General features: G+C 38.7%; 1 protein-coding gene across 8 annotated transcripts in view; it reads left to right on the forward strand.

The window, feature by feature from the left end:
* The window catches only part of HS3ST5 (heparan sulfate-glucosamine 3-sulfotransferase 5), a 288867-nt gene that overhangs the window by 213313 nt on the left and 49642 nt on the right, over positions 1 to 25912 (forward strand). Inside the window, exon 4 of one of the 8 annotated variants that reach the window (XM_082633474.1) lies at positions 17538 to 17650. The exons of the other annotated variants lie outside the window; for them this stretch is intronic. The gene's annotated coding sequence lies outside the window, so the exon portion shown is untranslated. The remainder of the gene's footprint in view (positions 1 to 17537; positions 17651 to 25912) is intronic. 8 annotated transcript variants of the gene reach the window in all.

The raw sequence follows: 25912 nt of genomic DNA on the forward strand, positions 1-25912 counted from the left end.
CCAAAACTCTTGTTTAAATCAGGCCAGGCCATCTCCATTGCTTCAGCCCATGGAAACTGCTCTGTTTCCTATTGCTCTTATATTATAGGCAGACAGCACGGAAAATTCTGTTTGTGACCACTAGCACATTCTTGGAAAATGCCTGCCCTGCTGGTATTTGGCTGAATTTTGAATAGCTGTCTTTCTAGCTGCCCTGGCTAGCCAGCTGCTAGGAGAACAAGAGGGTGATCTTTATTCATTTCCAGCATTTATATGACATAACAAGATATGGCAAACTTAACAGTAAACATGGTCTATAAATTGGTATCAAAAATTGATATGTTGAGTGTTTGAAAACGAAGTCACATTTGCCAATAAATTTTAATTCATCGTAGGAGTAAGTGGTAAAATGAAGAGTATTTTTGCGAAGTTTTACTGGGAATTCATAAAATCATGCAAATGTACTGGTTACAAATTGACTCTATACCATACCATGCACATTATGGTCATTGCATGGTCCTTATTTTCTCTTTTGACAATAGTTAATAGACTGGTGTTTGAGAACCTTTACCCTGGGATATAAGCTATGAGAATATTGAAAAAAGTGAATCATTAGTATGCAAAAAAGAAATTTAAAATGCAGGGTGCAAATAAGATAAAGAACCAAAATATTTATAAAATAAAATATAGAAAAATTAAGATGAGGGGTAAAACACACTACATAGTAATGGGAGAGGAATTTCCAAATGGAAGCCACACCACAGTCACACCCTTGGCATTGGTGAAAGGGCACACTGGAATATCGAATGCCCACAGGATTAAGGCCAAAGCTGATGGTGAACACTGGTAGGGAATTGTACTAGTCAGAAAGAGAAATATAGAAGGAAAAATGGCAAAAAGTAATTTTGCATAAGTGAAATTTATGGATTTTGCTTATATATGAAATGTCAAACATGGATTTCACTTATAAATATAATTCATATATACACATATATGTATATATATGAAAAGAAACTAAATTGGTAAAGATTTTTGGTAGCTATACAACAAATCTTAAAATAGAATATTCAAGTCTAAAATGTCAGCTTCCTGAAGGATGTTTTTAAAAATCTCTCTTTCAATTTCAGATCATCCACACCCCACCGCCCACCCCCCCGCCAGTTTCCAATCATTATATAAAAACTGTGGTCCCTAAGAAGTGTAAGGACATTTTCCCTCCATACAGCATACTCTTTTAAAACACATCTTTTAAGAACTGGTATTATAAGTATTTTTATACTTTTGAAAAATAATTGAAAAAACTTTCTGAAAAATTATTGTCAAAGGAAGGAGAATACACTTTTTTACTTCCCAAATGTATAGGGAAAGTGGCTAACTTTTTTAAAGTTTACTTTTGCAACATTTTAAGAACAAAACTTGTATTTGTTTCTTTGTTTCCTATTTTAGGAATTCTCTCCTCAAATATGATCTACTTAAATTACCTTTACCTTCTTCTTCTTCTCTTTGATAATCTATGGAGTAGATATTTGTATTAGATTACTCCTGAAATGTATGACAGTTGGAACATTAAAGTTGTTTCCACCCCATTTCCAAAATTATGCATGTAACTTTGATGCATCTGTAAAGCCATGCATTCTGTGGTGATACCAGGTCAATTTTTTCTGTGAAACATTTGTGTGCTAAGGTAGATTTTTCTGTAGGCTAGCAATTACATAGGTAATTTTAGAAGTACACTTGGAAAATTTGGTCATAATGTGAAATAAGCTCTTTATTTATTGTGAAATGCTTTTTTTTTTTTTTTGCGGTACGTGGGCCTCTCACTGTTGTGGCCTCTCCCGTTGCAGAGCACAGGCTCTGGACGCGCAGGCTCAGCGGCCATGGCTTACGGACCCAGCTGCTCCACAGCATGTGGAATCTTCCCGGACTGGGGCATGAACCCGTGTCCCCCGCATCGGAAGGCGGACCCTCAACCACTGTGCCACCGGGGAAGCCTGAATTCTTAATTTTAAGTGATCATGATCATTTTATTTATTTTTTATTGAAGTATAGTTGATTTACAGTATTATATTAGTTTCAGGTGTACTACATAGTAATTCAATACTTTTATAGATTATAGTCCATTTAAAGTTATTACAAAATAATGGCTATATTTTCCTGTGCTATACAATATATAGCACTTGTTACTTGTTACTCTACTCCTTGTTACTTATTTATTTTATACATAGTAGTTTGTATCTCTCATATAATCCAGCAATGCATATGCTGGGTATATATCCAAAGAAAACTAAAACACTAATTTAAAAAGATGCATGCACCCCAGTATTCATAACAGTACTATTCACAATAGCCAAGATATGGAAGCAACCTAAGTGTCCATCAATAGATGAATGGATAAAGAAGATGTGGTACATATATACAATGGACTATTACTCAGCCATAAAAAAGAATGAAATTCTGCCCCTTGTGATAATGTGAATGGACCTAGGGACTATTATGCTTAGCGAAGTATGTCAGACAAAGACAATTACTCTATGTTATCACTTATATGTGGAATCTATAAAATAAAGCAAATGAATGAATGTATACAAAAAAACAGAAGCAGGGGCTTCCCTGGTGGCACAGTGGTTGAGGGTCCACCCTCTGATGCAGGGGACACAGGTTTGTGCCCCGGTCCGGGAAGATCCCACATGCCGTGGAGCAGCTGGGCCCATGGGCCATGGCCACTGAGCCTGCACGTCCGGAGCCTGTGCTCCACAACAGGAGAGGCCACAACAGTGAGAGTCCCACATACCGCAAAAAAATTTTTAAAAATGTAAAAAAAAAAAAACAGAAGCAGACACAGATACAGAGAACAAACTAGTGATTAGCAGTGGGGAGAGGGCAGGAGGGAGGGACAAGATACAGTAGGGGATTAAAAGATCGTGATTATTTCAAATTTAAATAGCCATGTGTGACTAGTGGCTACTGTATTGGATAGCACAGAGCAAACAGATGTGGTCATTTCGTTGCCTGTATACAGTGTTCCATTGAGACCAAACCTATGTGCAGCTTGATTTTCTCATTAGCAGAATGAGAGTGTTGACTACATGATTTCTAAATGTTCTTTGCAACTCAAACTTGTCTGACTCTCCTCTCTTGTCTCAAAATATCACACTCTTTACACTCAGCTTTAATTCTATAACAGCCTAAATATCAAATCTAATACTGTGAGGCTTTAGTAGCATCAGTGAAAATGACACTTGAGTTTTATACAAAATCTTTGATAATCAATGTTATCACAACCGCTTTTTACACAGATCACAGAAAATATTTTTTCCTAAAACTGCCTTCGCACAACTGCAGTTACATCAAAAGCCACCACTGGCAAAACATCCTCCTGCGAGGCTCACCTGTCTCTCCCTTGTCCCTTCCGTCCCCACCGTCCCCACCAGAGACCTCTTTTGCAGTGACACCACTGATCTCTACAGTAGCAATTCGAATACTTCTCATGTATGGGGCCCCCCCCTCTGCTAGATGTTAAGATTCTTGCTGTGTTGGGCTTGTGGCAACCGTCTGCATCCCCAGCTCCTGGAAGTCTGCCTTGCCAATAATGAGACCCATATACCAACGATGATAGTTAACAGTTTACCAAGAGCTCGCTGTGACCAGACATTATGCTAAGGGATTTATATTCTCATTTACCCTCACAAAATCTATGTGGTAAATACTATTACAATCTCAGTTTAATAAATGTATGATGAATGGACAAAGAATCAAGCCAGAAACTTGGCTTTTCTTTTTCCTGGAGTTGGTCTTGTTCATGACAGACAAAAAGAAGTTCTCAGCAGCCTTTTCTACAATGACAAGACCTTAGCAGCAGTTTTTCTTCATTGCAGAACGTAACGTGACTATCTAATATTCGTAGCAACCAAAGGTTGAAAGAGCAATGCTCGGGAGCTATAAGGAGCCCAGATTGGCTCACTGACATTCACATTGGACTGGAGCTAATTGCTTACTCTATTTTCCTGTACTTTTTTTTTTTTTTTTTGCAGTACGCGGGTCTCACTGTTGTGGCCTCTCCCGTTGCGGAGCACAGGCTCCGGATGCGCAGGCTCAGCGGCCATGGCTCACGGGCCCAGCCGCTGCATGGCATGTGGGATCCTCCCAGACCGGGGCACGAACCCGTGTCCCCTGCATCGGCAGGCGGACTCTCAACCACTGCGCCACCAGGGAAGCCCTTTCCTGTACTTTTTAATCTCAGCAGTTGTATTAATCACTCCAGGGTGCTGCTAAAGTCTTGGTTTGGTACTCTCAGTTAAATTTTACCATGAAAACACAAGTTGTGATCTATAGGTTTGTTTCTTGTTTTTTAACCTCCTGGCAGTCTAGTGTGTTGCCTATGGAGCAGTTTTTATTTTTTCATGAAAACCTGTATTCAGGGCATAGGCATATTTGGCTTCTCTTTAAGGTCCCCCCCTACTGGAGTGTAAGCTCAGTGAGGGCAGGGATCTGGTCTGGCTTGTCCACTTCTACATGTATCTGCAGTCCTTTAAATAGTGCCTGACATAAGCACTTGATCATCATTTGTTAGATGAGTGATGACCAAAATTCAAAGTATTCATATGGTTGCACTATGTTGCTGTATCCCATCTTGCGGGGGTGAGGGGTTACAATTTTGCCCCCTTTTAAAAGTGTTCTACTATTTATATAAAATACTAAGAAACTTGGGGGAAAGAAGGCATGCACACAAAATTTGATGTGTTTAAGAATTTCTTAAAATGTTATTTAGCTATGTTAAGATGTTATTGAAGAATATTTCCAATGCTCAACCAGGGAGGGGGCACAGCACGTATAAGAATCGTCTAGGGCCTCCCTGGTGGCGCAGTGGTTGAGAGTCCGCCTGCCGATGCAGGGGATGCGGGTTCGTGCCCCGGTCCGGGAGGATCCCATATGCCGCGGAGCGGCTGGGCCTGTGAGCCATGGCCGCTGAGCCTGCGCGTCCGGAGCCTGTGCTCCGCAACGGGAGAGGCCACAGCAGTGAGAGGCCCGCGTACCGCAAAAAAAAAAAAAAAAAAAAAAAAAAGAATCGTCTAGAAGAGCTTTTCAAAACTACATAGGCTCAAATACAACAAACTAGTGAATATAACAAAAAAGAAGCAGACTCAGATACAGAGAATAAAGTATACTGGTTACCAGTGGGGAGAGGGAAGGAGGGAGGGGCAAGATAGGGGTAAGGGATTAGGAGGTACAAAATACGATGTATAGGGCTTCCCTGGTGGCGCAGTGGTTGAGAGTCCACCTGCCGATGCAGGGGACACGGGTTCGTGCCCCGGTCCGGGAAGATCCCACATGCCGCGGAGCGGCTGGGCCCATGAGCCATGGCCGGTGAACCTGCACGTCCGGAGCCTGTGCTCTGCAACGGGAGAGGCCCACGTACCGCGAAAAAAAAAAAAAAAAAAAATATATATATATATATATACTATGTATAAAATAAGCTACAAGGATATATTGTACAACACAGGGAATATAGCCAATATTTTATAACTATAAATGGAGTATAACCTTTAAAAATTGTGAATCACTATTATGAGCACCTGTAACTTATGTAATATTATACATCAACCGTACTTCAGTAAACAAATGAACCAAAAACTATGTAGGCTCAGGTCTTTTCCCCTAAAGACTGTTTGATTCCGTGAATCCAGGGTGGAGTCTAAGAGTCTATTTTCTCACAGAGAATCGTAGGTAATCTTTTTTCTTTTTAAATCAACCTTATGCGTGTGGTCAGGGTTCTCCAGAGAAACAGAGCCAGTAGGAGGTAGGTGTATATTTATTTAGAGAGATTTATTTTAAGGAATTGGCTCACACAAGTGTGGGAGCTGGCAAGTGTGAAGTCTGTAAGGCAGGCTGGAAATTCCAGCAAGAACAGACGTTGCAGTCTTGAGTCAAAAGGCAGTCTGGAGGCAGAATTCCTTCCTCTTCTAGGAATTTCAGTCTTTTCTCTTCAAGCCTTCAACTGATTGCACGAGGCCCACCCACATTATCGGGTAATCTACTTTACTCAAAGTCTACTGATTTGAATGTTAATCACATCTTAAAAAAATAGCTTCACATCATCATCTAGAATGGTGTTTGAACAAACAACTGTGTACCATAGCCTAACCAAGTTGACACATACAATTAACCATCACAATGAAGTACAATTTACATATTGTAAATGTACCCACTGGAGGTATACAGTTTGATGAATTTTGAAAATGTATATTTTCAGTATCTACTACCTCATTCAGGATAAAGCACATTCCTTCACCCAAAAAGCTGACTCCTGTGCCTTTACAACCATTGATCTGTTTCTATCACTATGGATCAGGTTTGTCTGTTCTAGAATTTTCCATAAATTGAGTCATAAAATATGTACGATTTGGGCCTGGCTTCTTTTGTTTTTCACCATGATAAAATACACATAACAGAAAAATTACCGTTTTCACTACTTTTAAGTGTACAGTTCTGTGGCATTAAGTACAGTCACATCATTGTGCAACCATCACCACCATCCATCTCCAGAACTTTCCCATCTTTCCCAGCTAAAACTCTGTAACCATTAAACACTAACTCCTCATTCTCCCCTCTCCCTAGTTCCTGGAAACCACCATTCTACTTTCTGTCTCTATAAATGTAGGTACCTCATATAAGTGGAATCCTGTGTTTGTCATCGTGTGACTGGCTTATTTGACTTAGCGTAATGTCCTCTAGGTGCAACCGTGTTGTAGCATGTGTCAGAATATCCTTCCTTTTTACGACTGAGTGATATTTGATTGTATGTATACATCACAGTTTGTTATCCATTCGTCTGCCTATATACACTTGTGTGCCTGGCTTCTTTCACTTAGCATAATGCTTAGAGAATCACCCATTTAGTTGCTTATAACTGTAGTTGTTTCCCCAAGTAATTTTGAAGGTTCTCAAACTCTTGCTAACCAAATGAATGCTAGAATCAACCTTTCTTCCTTCCTTCCTTCCTTTCTCTGGTTTATTGTTAGCCAGTCAGATTTGTATGTGTCTCTCAGTGGTAAGACATTTCTATCACTCTTAGGGCATGTTCCTTGCCAAGGACAAGGAACGGACCGTGGTAGTAATTTACAATTGTATAGCAGTGACCATTGACAGCATTTATTTTCATGCCTTGTGTCATGTAATCCTCTTAATAACCCTGTGATTTATCATTATCCCTACCTTACCAAAGAGAAAGCCTGAGCCATGAACGATTAAGTAGTGATGTGCCCAAGGTCGTGCATTTGGCAAGTGATAGAACTGTCACTTGAACCCAGTTCTCCTGGCCCAGGTTCAGTGCTCACAGCTGCCTGCCTGTTTATTTGAAGGGTACAAGGAAGGCTCCCATGACAAAAATTAACTTACCCACCAGCCTATCATGGTGGTGAAATTCCTGAAGTAAATTGACGTCTTTGATTCCTGAGAGTTCTTCAATCCTCTAGAAACCCCTTTTAAAATGGAATGCCCTACTTAGAGTCTGTCATACAGAGTGAAGTAAGTCAGAAAGAGAAAAACAAATACCGTATGCTAACATATATATATGGAATCTAAAAAAAAAAAAAAAAAATGGTTCTGAAGAACCTAGGGACAGGACAGGAATAAAGACGCAGAGATAGAGAATGGACTTGAGGACACGGGGAGGGGAAGGGTAAGCTGGGATGAAGTGAGAGAGTGGCATGGACATATATACACTACCAAATGTAAAACAGATAGCTAGTAGGAAGCAGCCGCATAGCACAGGGAGATCAGCTCGGTGCTTTGTGACCACCTAGAGGGGTGGGATAGGGAGGGTGGGAGGGAGATGCAAGAGGGAGGGGATATGGGGATATATGTATACATATAGCTGATTCACTTTGTTATACGGCAGAAACTAACACAATATTGTAAAGCAATTATATTCCAATAAAGATGTTTAAAAAAATGGAATGCCTGAGGGATGAGTTGCATTTACATAATGTGTGCCCAATCGAAATCAGTTCATAATAAAAAAAAACAGCTGCCATTTATTTAACCTGTACCCCATCCCTGACTCTGTGCTAGTCTTCTGCATTCAGTAGATACCTCACTAAATTCTCAGAATAATCCTGGAAGGTGGATATTGTCATCCTCTTATGACCGATGAATAAATGGGGCCCAGAATGCTTAAGTGACTTCCCCAAATTTACGCAGCAAGTAACTGGAGAAATTTTTTTTTAATCCCATATCTGCCTAGATGTACAGAAGTGCTTTTAATCCCTGTAGTATACTGCCCCTTACATGCCTCTTCTAATTAGACACTGAACAGGAGGGATGAGAGATAGGAACACTCCCAATGCAAGTGGCTGGAAAAAGGAGTGAAATTGAACTTTTTGCATATGTTTGTCTGGGGCTGACCTGAATTACTACTTATGAATAACTCACTATGAAAAACTTATAAAGGCTCTCTGTTTTAGTTTCTTCTTACTCTTTTATTTATTTATTTATTTGCGGTACGTGGGCCTCTCACTGTTGTGGTCTCTCCCGTTGCAGAGCACAGGCTCTGGACGCACAGGCTCAGCGGCCATGGCTCACAGGCCTAGCCGCTCCGCGGCACGTGGGATCTTCCCGGACTGGGGCACGAACCCGTGTCCCCTGCATTGGCAGGCTGACTCTCAACCACTGTGCCACCAGGGAAGCCCTTCTTACTCTTTTTTTTAAACGTCTCCCTCAACACTAAACTGTTTGCTTGTGCAGAATGTATATTTGGCACTTTTTTCTTTGTGTATCCAGGGAATGTTTTTGAAATGTTGCTTATTACTGTGCCCTAAGGAACTAATCATATTAATCATGGTGAAGAAAGACCAGGAATATAAGATTCAAGCTGTTCTTTGATTAAAGCTTCTTAGATAGAATTTTACCTCGGAGCTTTGTTGTTTTAATGACCTCCTATAGGTATTTTTCTGAGAGTTCTCCGCGGACTTTGTTTCCTAGTTCCTTGTAGCAGTGCCTGTCAGCTTCCTTGCTGCATGTTTTTTACTTCAAAAGAAAGATGGGTAATTTGCCTATTTCTGCGTTTTAGAGCGAGTCAAACAATGCCAAGTAGGCTATCATGTGTTGACAAGGAGTCAGCAGGAAAGGCCAGTCAGGTAGTCATCAAGTTGATATATTTGAGGCTGTGCAGTCATTTCAGCCTTGCGTCCACTAAGTACTCTCTCTACACTGTAGGATTCGATTAATCAGGTGGCATTCAATTTAGGGTCCCGCTTATGCCGTTTATTGTGTTAGTGCCTTAAATAGGAATACGTGGTATAAGACTCCATTACTGGAATAAAATTCTACCTAATTACCAATTTATTGAGAATCACCTTTGAGGTAGATTATGCCAGAAAGAGAGTACCTTCTGATCTTGCTAAATATTTAACTACTTTCATGAAATGGTAGGAAACTTGTTTTCTAGAATTCAATGATGCTTTTTTTTTTGCTGAACCAAAATCAAGTTTTATATGTTTAAAACTATTTTTGATATATTGTCCTAAATTTTACAGCTAATTTTCTGAGAATACTGACACATTTTTAAATGACCTTTAGAATTCACCTTTAAAATTGTATGCATTAGGAAGGGAATTTCTACTGAAAAACATAAAGTTTCCAAATTGTATGTCCTGTTCTCAGTTGAGGGGGACCTGTTAGATTACTCTTGATATGTGATGCTAGAAAAGCTAAAATACTAAGTCTTTCTGAATATATTTCAACTTCAACAGTGTTTTGTATTTTTAAAAGGAAAATAAAATCATTCAATTCATTGACCATATTACATTTTACATATTTCAGTTGAATATCACATCTTCCAGAGAAAAATCAATTACATTTTATTTACTTTTCCCAGACTGAGTTTAGTGCCAATCTAAGACACATAAACTTATATCCTGGCTGCCTCGCTTAAGAAATTCCTAGTAAAAGTCGCCACCCCAGCAAATTGCTTATTGTCACACAGCTAGAATCACCCCATAGACCACGCTTTGAAATGTTGCATCTTACTTGCTTATTTTATAGGACATTTTCCTTACTACCATCAAGCAATTTGCTGCAGAGAAATATGCCAAATGACTGAAAACAATGCAAATCTGAAAATCAGTAGTTGATTGTTAATAATATGGTCCCTTTATCTTCTGAAAGAGGAGACACATTTCAATTCCATTGTCTCAAATGTACCAAGAAAGGATAATAATGTTAAAGCCTTGGTGTTGTTTTTTCCCCACTATCAGGGTTTATTTTTCATCAGCTAGTACTACTAGATTTAAAAAAGGAGGGGGCGAGCTGATTTTGAATAGATTTGGTTACCAGACAACTGAGCCACAGTAGTGGAAAAATATAAGCCGGAACATTTTCAAAACACATTTACCTAAATCTAAATATCAGTCTGACATACAAAAAACAACCCATATCTTCTCATAGTCTCGTATGTGTGTGGGCACAGGGAGTGGGTATGGTTAATTGAAGCACTTGTAGAATAAGGACTATGGGCTGAAAGAAATGAAAGAAATTGATGACTCAGTGCCCGGGCTTTCGGCTTGGCCTAACCTGCATCCTTGGTGTCACCTGCATACTGGGTTTCTCCTTCCCTCCAGTTCGGAAGCAGTTCTCACCTACGCTGGGTCTCTGGAGCTGGGACTGTCAGGGATGGTCAGCCCTCGGAGCACCATCAAGAAGGACAGAGTCTAAAGTATTAGGTCCTCAGTGGCAAAGTCAATCACAGAAAGAGCTAGACAAAAAAGCAGGGACAGCAATTGGAAAACTCAAAGCTAGGGAGTTCAGAGAACCTTCCAGAGGCAACTTGAAGCCAGGGGAGGAAGCTCTTTGTGGCAGGTTCCCTCCTGGTGAAAGAGATGCTAAGGGCACTGCCAGCTTTGATCTCCACCTTAGAGAGAGGACATGGTGGTGACCACAGTAAAGATAAGAAGGGAGGCAGCTGCTATCCTTACATAATGCTTGAAAAAAAAATCCAGAGAGCAGTAACAAATTCTCCCTGGTGCATCCTAGCAAGCTCACCAGGTCCTAAAATCCTAGGGGGAGAAAGAAACATTTTGCAGACATCAAATATCAGCGAATGCAAAGAGTTATTAAATTTCCAAAGGAACATTTTGTATTTGCAAGTAAATGTGTTCCTTACAAATTACGTGTGAGCAAGAATCCATAACCAAGGAAAGACCGATTTCTTTGGAGAAAACGAAGGCTGGATTTCTGAGCTGGGTGTGAAGAAGGTCAGAGCCACGCATTAGTAGGCCGAATGGTGTAATGTATCTGTATGCTTGTGGTAAAATGTTAATTGTGCTCAGAAATTGGTTTAGCTGGAGAGGAGAACTTGTGCTAGTTAGAAACAAAAAACAGACCTTGAATATCAGGCTAAAAAATTTGATTTTGATAATTGGACAACTATTAATAAATTTTTATTTCCCTTTTCTTGACACTTTTTGAAAAATTTTTCTCTTGGGTATGGACCTTGTTCTGTTCACTTTTTTTAGAGAAACTTTTGTTTTTAGTTATTCAAACTCTGCCATGAAGGAACCTCAAGCCATTTAACCTTGGCTCAGTTTTCTCATCTCTACCATGAAAGTCTTGAGCTAGAATATTTCTGAGATCTCTTTCAATTTACAGTTGTGAGTCTGGGCAGTTTAAAAAAGTAAAGAAATGCTGTACACATCCAATTGACACTGAAATAGGGAAAAGTTGTTTTCACTTACTTAATGACTTAATTTCTAAAATTAGATATCCACACATTGAGAGTTCGTTGAATCAAATGTTACAATCTTGTGTAAAGGATCATAAAATTATGACCCATGCATGAGTCATCCCTGTTTCTTTCCTTCTGTGCCCCACACTTTACTGTTCAACACACACTCCTCCAAAGGTGGAAAATGTGTAGGTGGTGGAGGCCCAGCTGATTTTATGTATGGTAACATACCTGTAATACATGTTAACAGAAGTGTAGTTTAAACATCCTAGGTGATTTTTTCTTCCAAGCTTATGTTAACAAGGATTATCATGAGTTTAAAAGGGAAATCCATGAAAATAAAGCACATAGAGCTAAAGACATTAGAAATATCTAATGCCACAGTCATTTCCTACTAAATATAATCTACCATCCTGTTGAAAATGAATTTCAGAGAGTTTTCCAACTGGATGCAATAAATGCATGCTTTCTCTCTTGCTCAAAATTCCCCGGGACTTGTGAACTGTAGACCCACTTTTATAAAGGTGGAGATTGTGTTATTCACAGCTATATCCCCAGGCCCAGACAATCTTCCAAAAAGTAGAGGCTCACTATAACCTGTGATAGATGACAGAATGTTTATGTGAAATGGTGAAATGTTTAAGCACAACCCCAAAGGTCAGCCTTGGAGGATGGCATGGATCCTGCTAAGGGGACTCCTGAAGGACTCCAGACAGTCAAGGCATGACTCTAAGGGCTGGTCAGACATTCTGGAAACTGTCAGTAGCAAGGTTGGCTAAGCAGAGTGGCAGAGAATCCCAGCTGGAACTTTCTTTCAGCAGTGCACGAACTGGGCTCATCCTCGGGGACAGAGGCTGGTGTCTGGACTGGGCCAGGGGAGAACCCAAGTCTCATTAAGAAGGGAAGCAAGGATGGAGAAAGCAGCAAGCCCTGGCATCTAGCCCCCAGTCTGGGCCCGGGAAGGACCCCCAGTGGGTAGAAGGTAGGATAAGCTGTCAGATCTAGGATCTAATACTAGCTAACTTCTTAGTCACCACCATCAAAATGTTATTTTTTTAACCTTTGCTAAAAATAAACAAATGTACAGATAAAGAATAACAATTTTTTCAAAATAAACTTTCAGTTTCTTTCCAAAGACCATGGCAAATATCTTTAAGGAATGATACTATAATAACCAAATATTGGAGGTAACCTAAATATTCAAATACAGTGCTTGGTTTTAAAAAAAAGTGGAATAACCATGCACTAATACTATACAGCTATGTAAAATTAAAATTATTTTTAAATATTCTTTAACATTTTAGCACGTTATTAAGTGAAAAAAATAAGGTAATAAGTAACTAGTATTGCATTTTTTATAGAAAGAAAATTTAGTTTATTTACAAAGAAAACAGTTTAGAAAGATATAAGCCAAGATGTTACCAATGGTTTTTGTTTCATAATTGGATTACAATTTTTTTTTTTTTTTTTTTTTTTGCTTACCTGGAACTCAATTTTTCTGTAATGAGCATGTATTACTTTTTAAATAAAAATAAGGCAACAAAAATATAAAAGAATTAACAGTAAATTGTTCCTTGATGCACAGGTTACAGAAAGACATCTGAGCGGAATGTCTCATGTCTTTATATAAGTCCTCAGAAAGGGAGTGCTGCTCTGGCGTGTGTCAGTGTTCCCTGGAGTGAGCGTTACCACAGAAGCCTCTGGCACCGAGCTTTCCATTTCTGTTGTAGCTAAAAAACTTAGAACATTATTATGTGATACATACACTGTGGGTCAGAGCAATAATACAAAAATAATAAGAGTAGTTTTGCTTCAAGAAATCCAACTTAATTTAAGGTGACTGAATTCCGATTTATAAGCCTGAGGTATATTAGAGTTTGAACACTTTTTGTTTCCTTTCAAATCTACATTAATATTTGGCTCAACACTCAGAGGGAAGCAATTCAGCACCAAAGGTGCAGTTTTTCCTCCTTTCCTCCAGAATGCTAAAATCAGTTTAGCTGTTTGGCTTGTATTAAGTGATGGGCTATAATCTCAGATGCCAAATTTTCCTCCAATCAGGTGTACATTACTGGGACTTCTGAAAAAAAAAAAAGTGATAAACTTCCCTGTTTAATTCTTGGAATTCAAGAAGAAAAAGAACTAAATGTTCCTAAAAGGAGAAAGTTTCTACTCTCAGCTATAAATGTATAAAACCAGCTTGATCATTGCTTATCTTTGTAGAGAAGATTGTATTATTTTACCTAAGAGTATTCCTTTTCCTGTGTTAAATTTGATTCTAGACTCTTTCCTGAAAAGCAACTTAGTATTTTGCATGTGACTTACTAGAAAGATTCTTAAAATATGGCTTATAAATCATTAATGTTTCATCAGTTTCTAAAATCATCTTCCAGTCAAACTAAAAAAAAAAGACTAAAATGTAATCACACAAAAATGTTTTTGCCCTGTGGAATGAATCCATTGTCTATTTAGAGCACACACACACACAGACACACACACACACTAAAATTAACATTTCAAAAATGTAAAAAAAGGTATCACGTAATTTTAGAGTTAGATATGAAAGGCATCAAGATATGGTTGAAAGTGTACAGATATTGAAATCACAGAAAGTTGATTTCAGGTCCCATTTTAGCCAATCATTGTTTATTGTATAAATGTACAGCCAAATTACTGTACCTCCCTGAGCTTCAGTGTCTCCTGTTTAAAAGGACAGTAACCCCTATGCAGCAGGCTTGTAAAAATTAGGGAAACAATTATGCAAAGTCCCTGTCATAATCACTAGCAAATACTAAGTATGTAATAAGTGCTAGCTGATGGCTTGTTTATTATCTGTTTGTTTCACTATACTGTAAGCTCCTTCAGGGCAGGAACTATAGTCTCTTCAGACCCCAAACATTTTAGCACAACTCCTCTCTCCTAGTAGTTGTCAATAAACATTTGTTGAATAAATTAATGGAGTAGTATAATATCCTGCAAGGACTGAGGGTTCCTACTCAGGATTAATTGTGACTTTACTGGAATATAATATAGTAGATTATGCCAGATTTCCAATTCCTCTTAAATTTTATGATTTTGTTATCATAAATATCTTTTCTCTAAATCTTTTGTATTCACTTCTCTAGAAGCTGGAGTATATTTCTATGTCCAGTGTTTCCTATTTTCGTTGCTCTTTGTTTTCCCATGTTTTCCGTTACTTCCTTAACCTTAAGCACTTCTTCCTTACTGAGCCAATTTAATTCTAATTTACATTTCTTCTCACAGCCTCCTCAGCTTTTGAAAAACCGGAATGTTGCTTTTGAAAGGTCATTTTATTTTCTGCATAAGTCAATAATTTGTCAGATTCTGCCATTTTATCAGAACAAATTTTTTTTTGAAGTATAGTTGATTTACAATGTTGTGTTAGTTTCAGGTATACAACATAGTGATTCAGTTTTTTTGCAGATTATATTCCATTATAGGTTATTACAAGATATTGGGTATAATCCCCTTATTGTACAGTAAATCCTTGTTACATATCTATTTTATGTATAGTAGTTTGTGTCTGTTAATCCCATACCTCTAATTTGTCCCTCCCTGCCCACCCTCCATCCCTCTCCCTTTTGGTAACCATAGGTTTGTTTTCTATGTCTGTGAGTCTGTTTTATATAGATTCACTTGTATTATTTTTTAGACTCCACATATGAGTGATACCATACAGTATTTGTCTTTCTTTGTCTGACTTTATTTTACTAAGCATAATATTCTCTAGGCCGATCTACATTGATGCAAATGGCAATATTTCATTATGTTTTATGGCTGAGTAATATCCCATTGTATGTATATACACTACGTAGTCTTAATCCAATTACCTGTTGATGGGCACTTAGGTTGCTTTCATGTCTGGGCTATTGTAAATAGTGCTCTAATGAACACTGGGATGCATGAACCTTTTTGAATTAATGTTTTTGTTTTTTCCGGATATTCCCAGGAGTGGAATTGCTAGATAATATGGTAGTTCTATTTTTAGTTTTTTAAGGAAACTCCATAGTGTTTTCCGCAGTGGCTGCACCAATTTACATTCCCACCAACAGTGCAGAAGGGTTCCCTTTTCTCCACATCCTCTCCAACATGTGTTATTTGTAGACTTTTTGATGATAGCCATTCTGACAGGTGTGAGGTGATAGATACCTCATTCTGGTTTTGATTTGCATTTCTCTAATAATTAGTGATGTTAAGCATCTTTTCATGTGCCTGATAGCCATGCGTATGTCTTCTTTGAAAACATGTCTATTCAAGTCTTCTGTCTATTTTCTGATTGGGTTGTTTTTATGCTATTGAATTGTATGAGCCATTAGTATATTTTGGATATTAACCCCTTGTTGGTTGTATCATTTGCAAATATTTTCTCCACTCTGTAGCTTGTCTTTTTGTTTTGTGATGGTTTCCTTTGCTGTGCAAAAGCTTTTAAGTTTAATTAGGTCCCATTTGTTTATTTTTCCTTTTATTTCTTTTGCCTTGGAAAGCTGATCCAAGAAAATATTGCTATGATTTATGTCCAAGAGTGTTTTGCCTATGTTCTCTTCTAGATTGTTTGTTTCGTGCCTTACATTTGGGTCTTTAAACCATTTTGAGTCTGTTATTGTATATCGTCTGAGGGAATGTTCTAATTTCACTGTTTTACATATGGCTGTCCAGCTTTCCCAGCACCACTTGTTGAAGAGACTGTCTTTCTTCCATTGTATATGCTTGCCTCCTTTGTCATAGATTAATTGACCGTAGGTCCATGAGTTTATTTCTGGGCTCCCTACAGAACAAAATTTTTGACACATATGAAATGGTAAAGTCTCCCAGTGGTGGTCTGACCACCATGCCAGTTTTACCATCTGTGTTAGGAAGGCATTTGGCTGATACATCCAGATAAGGTCATCTCTTTACTCCTCCATTTGTCTTCCCTCAGAGACTGTGCATTCTACTTTTCCCTTTAGGTGTGTGGACATCCATTCAATGTGTACCTTTTCGTATGCCTTGCTAATCTCTTATTCCCTTTAGTGTATCTGTTCCTTTTGAACAAGGTGAACTGTATCAGTTAAGACAGTATATATTATGCTTTGGTTACAGTCAACCCACAAATCTAAGTGGTTTAAAATAAACTTTTTTCTCTGTCAAGCTACATACTCAGCATGGGTTGGTGCTCCTCTGTTCCCTTTGGCCTCAGTTTAGTATGAGGCAAACAGACAAGGTACTACCTGGAACATAGTCAAACAACAGCCACTATGGGAGAAAGAAAACAATCAGTGACACATCTCACACTAGCTCTTCAGGCTTTCACTTCGAAGCAACATCTGTCATTTCTGCTCATATTTCAATGGCCAGGGTAAGCCCTATATCATTCCTGTCTTAAAAGGGAATGGGGCAGTTCCCTCCTACCACCTGTCTAAAAGAAGATCGAGAAATAACTGGGAAAGAGATTAATGCCTAAGACATACATCTTTCTACCAATTCATTCTGGCCATGCATCCTGTCCCACCTGTGGGAGCTCATATTTACTTCCAGACTTTAAAATTTCAAGTTTGCTTACTTTATTAACCATATACTTTTGAATAGAAAAATAGGAGCCAGTAGTCAAGATAATAGTAAATAGTGGTAATAACCCCATACAACTGCTTTATTATTTATATACAGATCACTTTTAATACAGTTAACTCCCATCCTTAAGAAAGCAACTGTTTGAGAATCACTAGTCTACTAAAAAGAACATCAAACTCTTAAGACAAAACACAGATCTGCCCTCTTATTTCTTCTTTGTATGTCCTGCCTAACTATAGATCAACTTCTTTCTCTATGTCATTTTTTCCAGTGAAAATTATGCCTACCTCTTTTGACATGTGGGAATGTCTAAGTCAGCAAGAAGTGTATACTTGCCCCCTTAGACCCTCAACAGTACCTAAAGGTCATCTGCCTTGAAGACTGGTAAGTCTGGTCATAAAACAGAAAACCCAGAACTAGGGGAATAAAGGAGTTCTCCTTGTCACAGAGAGAAGGCTTTGTGAATGTTAATGGCAGCATTAATTCCCTCTGTGACCTGAGGCAAATCACTTAATTGCTAGCTGTCTTCCTTTTCTGGTCCAAGGATAATATTAACATACTCCTCTAGGTTCTTGTGAGGCATAATATATAGATTTGATTGCAAAGGCATTTTCAGAATATGAGACACTGTAGAGACGTTTGATGTGCTCTAAATTCCCATTTTGCCTACAATTCTCCTCCTAGAGGTGACTGTCTGGCCAGAAAGAGAAATGTCTGAGGCCAGAGGTAGTTCTATAGGGCAGAGATGTCACTTCCTGAATTCCCGAGTAGACAGAGTCATGGATCTGTTGTGGATTATATCTGGGCTGCTGGATGCACTGATCTTCCTCCTTTCTTCCAGGCATTTTTCTGGTTTCTATCCTAACCATTTGGCAGAAGAGATAAAATTCAAATTAGTCCTCTTTTTGCTGAGTATATTATCTCTAGAAAAAAAGTTAGATTGGAGAGCTGGTTGTAAATAATACTATGCTTTGAGTTTAGAGTAATGATATGTTTGTTTGGCATTTAATTGTTTGCAGAGTGCTTTCACAGCACATATAATCTTATTTGAGCCTTACCTTATCACTCTGTGAGATGGGCATCATCCTAAGTCACAAAAAAGGAGAATGAAGCCCAAAAGATTCAGTCTGTTGCCCAAAGTCACCACACTAAGAAATAATGAACTCAAACCCAGATTTTCTGATTCTGCATGGAGTAATCTTTTATTCCATTGTTCCAGGCTGCCTCTGTGTTTTTGGCAGACATAGGTGACACCCAGCTATAAACCATGATCAAGTGGAACCAAGATAGCGTAGGAAAGGAGGGAATTGATTGAACAAGCAGGAAGGAACTTATCATTTAAAGCCAATTACAAGTTTCTTTTGCTTAGAAAATGGAAGAAACTAACCGTTCCTTCAAGATTAATCTTAATATTCTAAGGAATTAAAATTAATTCAGTTAATTAATCAGTTTTTCTCCACCAGAGCATTCAGCCAGAATGGGGAGGGGAAAATCTTTTTAATTTCCAGTAAAAATGATGACTTGATTTCTTAGGATGGTATTAGCCAATGACTCAACTCCATCTTCCCCCCCAAAAAATAATAGAAATAAGGAGAGTTGATTCTCATTCATTCATTATGTATTCATTTACTACCATTTGCCAAGAAGTTTTAGTCTAATGGGTAGAGGAATGGGGAGAAAATAAGAAAACAAAGGATGATACCAAACCCCAAAGGAAACTTCTTGGAAGAGGCAGCCATTAAGGTGAATTAAGCTGTTACTTAACCTCATGGCAGGAGAGTTAGTTGGGACAATGGTGGGGAATGGAGTTCTGGATATGAGAGCAGTAGTTTAAGTAGCTCTGCATGGTAAGAGGATGGGGAAGGAGGCAGGAGTAGAGTGAGATGGGCTAGAGAGGTGAGCAAGTGTCCAACCTTGAAAGACCTGGATGCCCTGCTAAGAAATTTCAACTTTATACTTATGCTGTCAAATCTGACCAAATCAGAAAGGTCTGTGGGGCAGGTGGATTTGGGGGCCTGGTAGGTCTGTCAGCTGACTTGAAAACATCCAAAGAGGTTGTTAGTGAAATCCAAGCAAGAAACAACCAAGTAAAGAGAGGTTACGGTCTTCGCTGCATATCATTTAGCGCATACATGGGCAGATCAGAAACTAGAACCCAGGTGTCCTAATTCCTAGGTTGCCATTATTTCCCCATCCCACAGTGCTTTCCTGTTTCTTTTTTTTTTTTTTTTTTTTTGCGGTACGTGGGCCTCCCACTGTTGTGGCCTCTCCCGTTGCGAAGCACAGGCTCCGGACGCGCAGGCTCAGCGGCCATGGCTCACGGGCCCAGCCGCTCCACAGCATGTGGGATCTTCCCGGACCGGGGCACAAACCCGTGCCCCCTGCATTGGCAGGCGGACTCTCAACCACTGCGCCACCAGGGAAGCCCCCTGGCATTTTCTTTCTTTACAGAATTCTGTTCCCTTTGAAATGTGTGCTAGGGTGCTAGAACAGTTTTTAAAGTAATCTCATTCTCTACTGGAACTAAATATTTATCATGGTGATGTTAACATTTAGACACTTCTCACCGGCAATTCCATCCATGTGATCTTATGTGGTTTTCTTCTGAGAATACTAAAGCTATTTTTACTTCCTTGGGTAAAAATAAAGGTGCCCTAAATTTCTCCAGCTAAATATTTCAAACTTTAGGCTTTGATTTTTCTTTATATTTTAGTTGGGAGAATAAAGTAAAGCAGTTGTTTTATTTTATTCTTTAGTATCAAAAGATAACTGCTCACTGATAATAAGAATTGTAAGGCCAGTTCAACTGCAGTGATAAGTTCAGAGCATAAAAGATCATATATCAACATGACCTCACTAACCTTCTCTGTACTAAATGACAAACTGCTAGAAATAGCCTTTGGATCAGGTCACAGACACACTAAAATACTTACCCTTCACTACAGAACTCTATTGAACCCTATCTATCATTTACCACGTTCAATCACAGAAGCCTGCTTCAATGCTAAACAGAATTTCAGTCAAAGTATAAAAGGAGAGATAACTTCCTTCGAATACTTCAACTTCTGATTTGATTGAGCATCTCTTTGCACTTTTGAAATAATGTGGGGAAAGATCACAACTAGTTCCATTATGCTTTTTTTTTAATTTTTTTTACATCTTTATTAGAGTGTAATTGCTTTATAATGGTGTGTTAGTTTCTGCTTTATAACAAAGTGAATCAGTTATACATATACATATGTTCCCATATCTCTTCCCTCTATACTTTTTGCATTTGTAGAAAGATTGTGCTATAAGGGAAAGAATAGGGTTTTAGAACCAGTGGGTTCATACTGGTGTCTATACCTCACTTCCCCCTCCCATAAGAGGTTAACATCATATCATTGCTATTATGATGTTATTACTCTTTTCTTAACAGCAGAACTAGACTCAGCTAATAGGGAATTGGTTAAGCTTTTTAAGAGAATAGTGTGATTCAACCGAGGGGTTCTAAGACTGCCAGCTTCATGTTATACATACTTAACTGCACACACTTCATCCCCATCTTCAAATAAATGCCATTATTCCTTGTTTTGAATGTGTCTATAAGTGACTTTTACAGTCTAATTAGAAAATCAGGATCTTTACTCTCAGTACTTATTTTTATTTTTGTAACATCTTTATTGGAGTATAATTGCTTTACAATGGTGTGTTAGTTTCTGCTTTATAACAAAGTGAATCAGTTATACATATACATATATCCCCATATCTCTTCCCTCTTGCGTCTCCCTCCCTCCCACCCTTCTAGGTGGTCACAGAGCACCGAGCTGATCTCCCTGTGCTATGCAGCTTCTTCCCACTAGCTATCTATTTTACATTTGGTAGTGTATATATGTCCATGCCACTCTCTCACTTTGTCCCAGCTTACCCTTCCCCCTCCCCATGTCCTCATGTCCATTCTCTAGTAGGTCTGCGTCTTTATTCCCGTCTTGCCCCTAGGTTCTTCATGACCATTTTATTTTCTTTTTTAGATTCCATATATATGTGTTAGCATATGGCATTTGTTTTTCTCTTTCTGACTGACTTCACTCTGTATGACAGACTCTAGGTCCATCCACCTCACTACAAATAGCTCAATTTCATTTCTTTTTATGGCTGAGTAATATTCCATTGTATATATGTGCCACATCTTCTTTATCCATTCATCTGTCGATGGACACTTAGGTTGCTTCCATGTCCTGGCTCTTGTAAATAGAGCTTCAGTGAACACTGGGGTGCATGTGTGAGAAAATATTTGCAAATGAAGCAACAGACAAAATATTAATCTCCAAAACATACAAACAGCTCATAGTGCTCAATATCAAAAATACAAACAACCCAATTTAAAAATGGGGGGAAGGCCTAAATAGACATTTCACCAAAGAAGACATACAGATGGCCAAGAGGCACATGAAAAGGTGCTCAACATCACTAATCATTAGAGAAATGCAAATCAAAACTACAATGAGGTATCACCTCACACCAGTCAGAATAGCCATCATCAAAAAATCTAGAAACAATAAATGTTGGAGAGGGTGTGGGGAAAAGGGAACCCTCTTGCACTGTTGGTGGGAATGTAAATTGATACAGCCACTATGGAGAACAGTATGGAGGTTCCTTAAAAAACTATAAATAGAACCACCATACAACCCAGCAATCCCACTACTGGGCATATACCCTGAAAATCAGGATCTTAAGTAAATTACTATCCTCAGGGAAATGAATATACTCTTCAACTACAATCATTCTAACATTCATGTGTTATTTTCATATATTTTTCATGTGTGGGAGAAATATTTGGGGAGGCATGAAATCCTTGAATAGGTTGTTGAACTTCATAGTTTGTCAATGGGTAATTACTGAGATTTCACATTATACATAGCATTTATGCATTTGAGTTCAGACAGGCACTGTGGCTAACTGGAGAAACAAATGGAACCATATAGACACCGTCCTTACATTTATGAATCCTACAAGGGTAATAGAGAAGATGATTTGCTGAATGAATGAATGACCTTTGTTTTCACATAATCTTTTAACATGAAAAGAGTATATTTGCCTATGTCAGAGTCTGAATTACAACAAAACAACTTTTCAATAGAATTAAAAGAAAAATTATCTGTGTAGTTTTAACTTTAGCTTTCTCCCTAAAGTTTTTGCCATCTCCTTAATATTAACCCCTTCGATTATATATTGTACTATGATTAATTCAGTCAAGAAAGACAAAAATCAAAGCATGAATATTGTACCGGTCAGAAAATCACATGTATAAAAACAAAATAGACTTATTACCTTCACACAATCAGATTTTTAAAAAACAGTTTTCTAAGTGGGAAAATACATGACTTTATATAATGCCAAATGACATATTGAAGCTTTACAACATTCCTGTTTGTGCAGCCCATGCCATAGGAGGTCAGTTTATTATGGAGTTTCATTGGCTCTTCAACAGCTAAGTCTTTGAATGGTCTCACTGGATCTTCACCAGCTAAGCCTCTGTCGAAAAGCTTTTAAGAGTGTGTACCATTACCATCAAGGAAACTTCAGTAACATTCTCTTCTGTAAATCAGAAATGGGAATGATTATTCCCCTGCTCATGGCTAACATAACAGCATGATGGATAAGATAGAGCGTGGAATATGTTGTTAGGCATGGAGGAAAGGGAAGACCCAGTAAGATAAGTATTTAATATTCCTGACTGCATTAAAAATCCATCAATGAATTCAACTATTCATAGAGAACCTGCTACATACTTGGTGTTGTAGTGATTTAAAGAACTATAAATTGTTTCCACCATCAAGATTATTCCATTCTAACCTGAGAAATCAAACCAATGTATAAACCAAAAATTCAGAGACAGCCCAAAGCCCATCACTACAATGGCAGAACAAAAATTAAAATACAGGTGCCCACAGGTATGTTGTTCATTTGAGATACTTGTTACTGTCATCAGTCCTGTCACAGAATCAACGCAGAAACAAGACAAAGATGGATGCTGCAGCTGCCCAGCCTGTTTTCTAATGTCAACTTTGGCCAGAACTGCCGCAAGTTACAGGAATGCTATTTTCATACTACTTCCAAGGACAAGTAAATGATCACTTGAAAAAGACTCTGACTTGTCCAGATCTTCCTTTAACCAAGTTAACTCTGGAGTAGAATTTGGTATGTAAGAATTAGTCATAAAAATTCATTGGAAGAATACATACCTTGCATGTATTCTGATGGAGCCACACAGACAATAAGTGAATAAAGGAATGAATGAATGAATGAGAGTTTGGGTACTGATACATGCTATGAAGAAAGTTTTTTTTACCAGCAGTTTAACAGAACAACCTCAGGCTTGTTTGGATAGGGTCACTGAAGCCGTATTAAAAGAGGCAATATTTGAATTGAGACATCAATGAGGAGAAGACAGCTATCCAATGAAGTGGAGGAAGATCAATTCAAGCAGAAGCAAATCAAAGTCCCTGAGGTAGGAACAAACTTGTTTAATTTGCGGACAGAAGAAAAAAGAAAAGAGAAAGAAGGTCAGCATGACTAAAGTAAACAAAGGGAGGAGCTGTAGAAGATGAGATGGAAAAGTAGACAGGTGTCCAATCATATAAATTTTTGTAGCCCGTAGTAGAGTCTGGAATTTTTACTTTTGAAGTGGAGAGACTTTTGAAGATGGTAAGTGAGGACATAGCTAAATCTAACCTTCACTTTAGAGAAAAAACCCTAAGTCTATAGAGTAGTGGAAAGTGAGGACAGGTTATTGCCTCCATCCCGGTGAGAGATGAAGGGGAACTGGACTGAGCCTTAGCATTAGAAATGAGAGAAGTCACTGGACTCAGGACATACAGAAACTTCTTGTGCATTTGGATGTGGCATGTGAGGGGAAAAGTGGAATTAAGACATCTACATGTTTTGCCTGAGCTGCTGAGTTAATGCTGCTGCCATTAGGGAGGCCTCTGAAAAGTTAAGAGGGAAGGGATCTAGGGCTCAGTGGAAGAGACTGGCTTTCGACTGGCTCGTGGACAGTTCATCCACTCCATGTGGAAGGCAAGATGCATATGTAGCAATGGGAGCAGATGAGGGAAATGGTGGGAAGATGCTGTATTTCCCATCTAGAATCATTTTTTTCTATGAAGAAACAAACACAAGCTGAGAGTAAATTGAGGAAAGGTAGTGTTGGAGATTTGAGGAAAGAAAAGATATGAAATAATCACCTTAGAGAGGAAGAAAGAGAATTTATAAAAAATGTGCTAAGATTGATTGGAAAGGTCAAGAGGTCAGTTTTGATATGTAGTCATATTCGAAGGGAGGCCAGTTAACAAGGTTGTGTAATTTTTCCAATGATCAGCTCCGTGGGTGCTGGCAGAGAATAAGTAGATCGTTGGGTTTAACCATGGGTATTAGTTTCCTGTTGCTGCTGTAACATACCACAAACTTAGGGGCTTTAAGCAACACAAAGTTATTATCTTACTTTGCTAGAAGTCCAAAAATGGGTCAGAAATGGGTCTCATTGGGATAAATTTGAGATGTCAGCATGGCTGCATTCCTTCTGGAGACCCTAGGGCAGAATCCATTTCTTTGCCTTTTCCAGCTTCTAGAGTACATTTCTTGGCTCACTGCTCCCTTCCATCTTCAGAGTCAGCATCTGGCTGGTCAAGTTCTCATGCTGCCAACAGTCTGCTTCTCCCTCTCTGCATCCCATGTGGTAACCCTGGGCCCACCCAGATAATGCAGCATAAGCCTCCATCTCAAGGTCTGCTATTAGCAACATTAATTCCATCTGCAACTTTAGTTCCCTTTTGCCATACACTCTAACATATTCACACTTGCAGGGATTAAGTTGTGGACATCTCTAGCGAGCCGTTATTCTACCTAACACCGTACCAGTCTCCTCTAGCTGCCATAATAAAGAACCATAGACTGGGAGGCTTAAACAACAGAAATTTACTTTCTCACAGTTCTGGAAGCTGGAAGTCTAAGATGAGTGTGCCAGCACAGTCAGTTTCTGGTGAGAACGCTCTTCCTGGCTTGCAGACAGCTGCCTTCTCACTGTGTTTTCACACGTCAGATTGAGAGAGAGAGAGACAGAGAGGAACAGAGAGGAGAAGCGGGGAGGGAGCTCTGATGTCTCTTCTTATAAAAACACTAATTCTGTGGGATCAGGGCCCCACCCTTATGACTTCATTTAACCTTAATTACCTCATTATAGGCCCTGTTTCCAAATATAGTCCCATTAGGGGTTAGAGCCTCAACCTATGAATTTGTGTGAGGGGATACAATTCAGTCCATAACATACACTGTGGTTGGAGTTTTGACAGGTGAAGTATGATGAAGAAAAGGAAGGCGGGTGAGAAACTTGATTGTTTTCAAGGAATGGTTATAGAGCTGAACCATAGAATCCAAGCTGTAAGTAGAGAGTGAGGGTATGAGAAGGATGGTTAGAAGGAGGCAAACTTGTGTTATCCGGGAATAATGGATCTCAATGAAGCCAGGAAATTTCTGGAGTGGGAGGACTGGAATCAGTAAGCTGGAAGAATAGGAGGTGATGGTCAGAGGGCAGAAGATTTTAAAATGGAATTTCACAGGCTTGGGGTAATTGGAAATGGCAAGATTTATGAGTTTTGAAAACTAAAG

The sequence above is a fragment of the Mesoplodon mirus genome (genome assembly GCF_964341445.2).
Source record: "Mesoplodon mirus genome assembly, chromosome: 10".
NCBI classification, from domain to species: Eukaryota; Metazoa; Chordata; class Mammalia; order Artiodactyla; family Ziphiidae; genus Mesoplodon; species Mesoplodon mirus.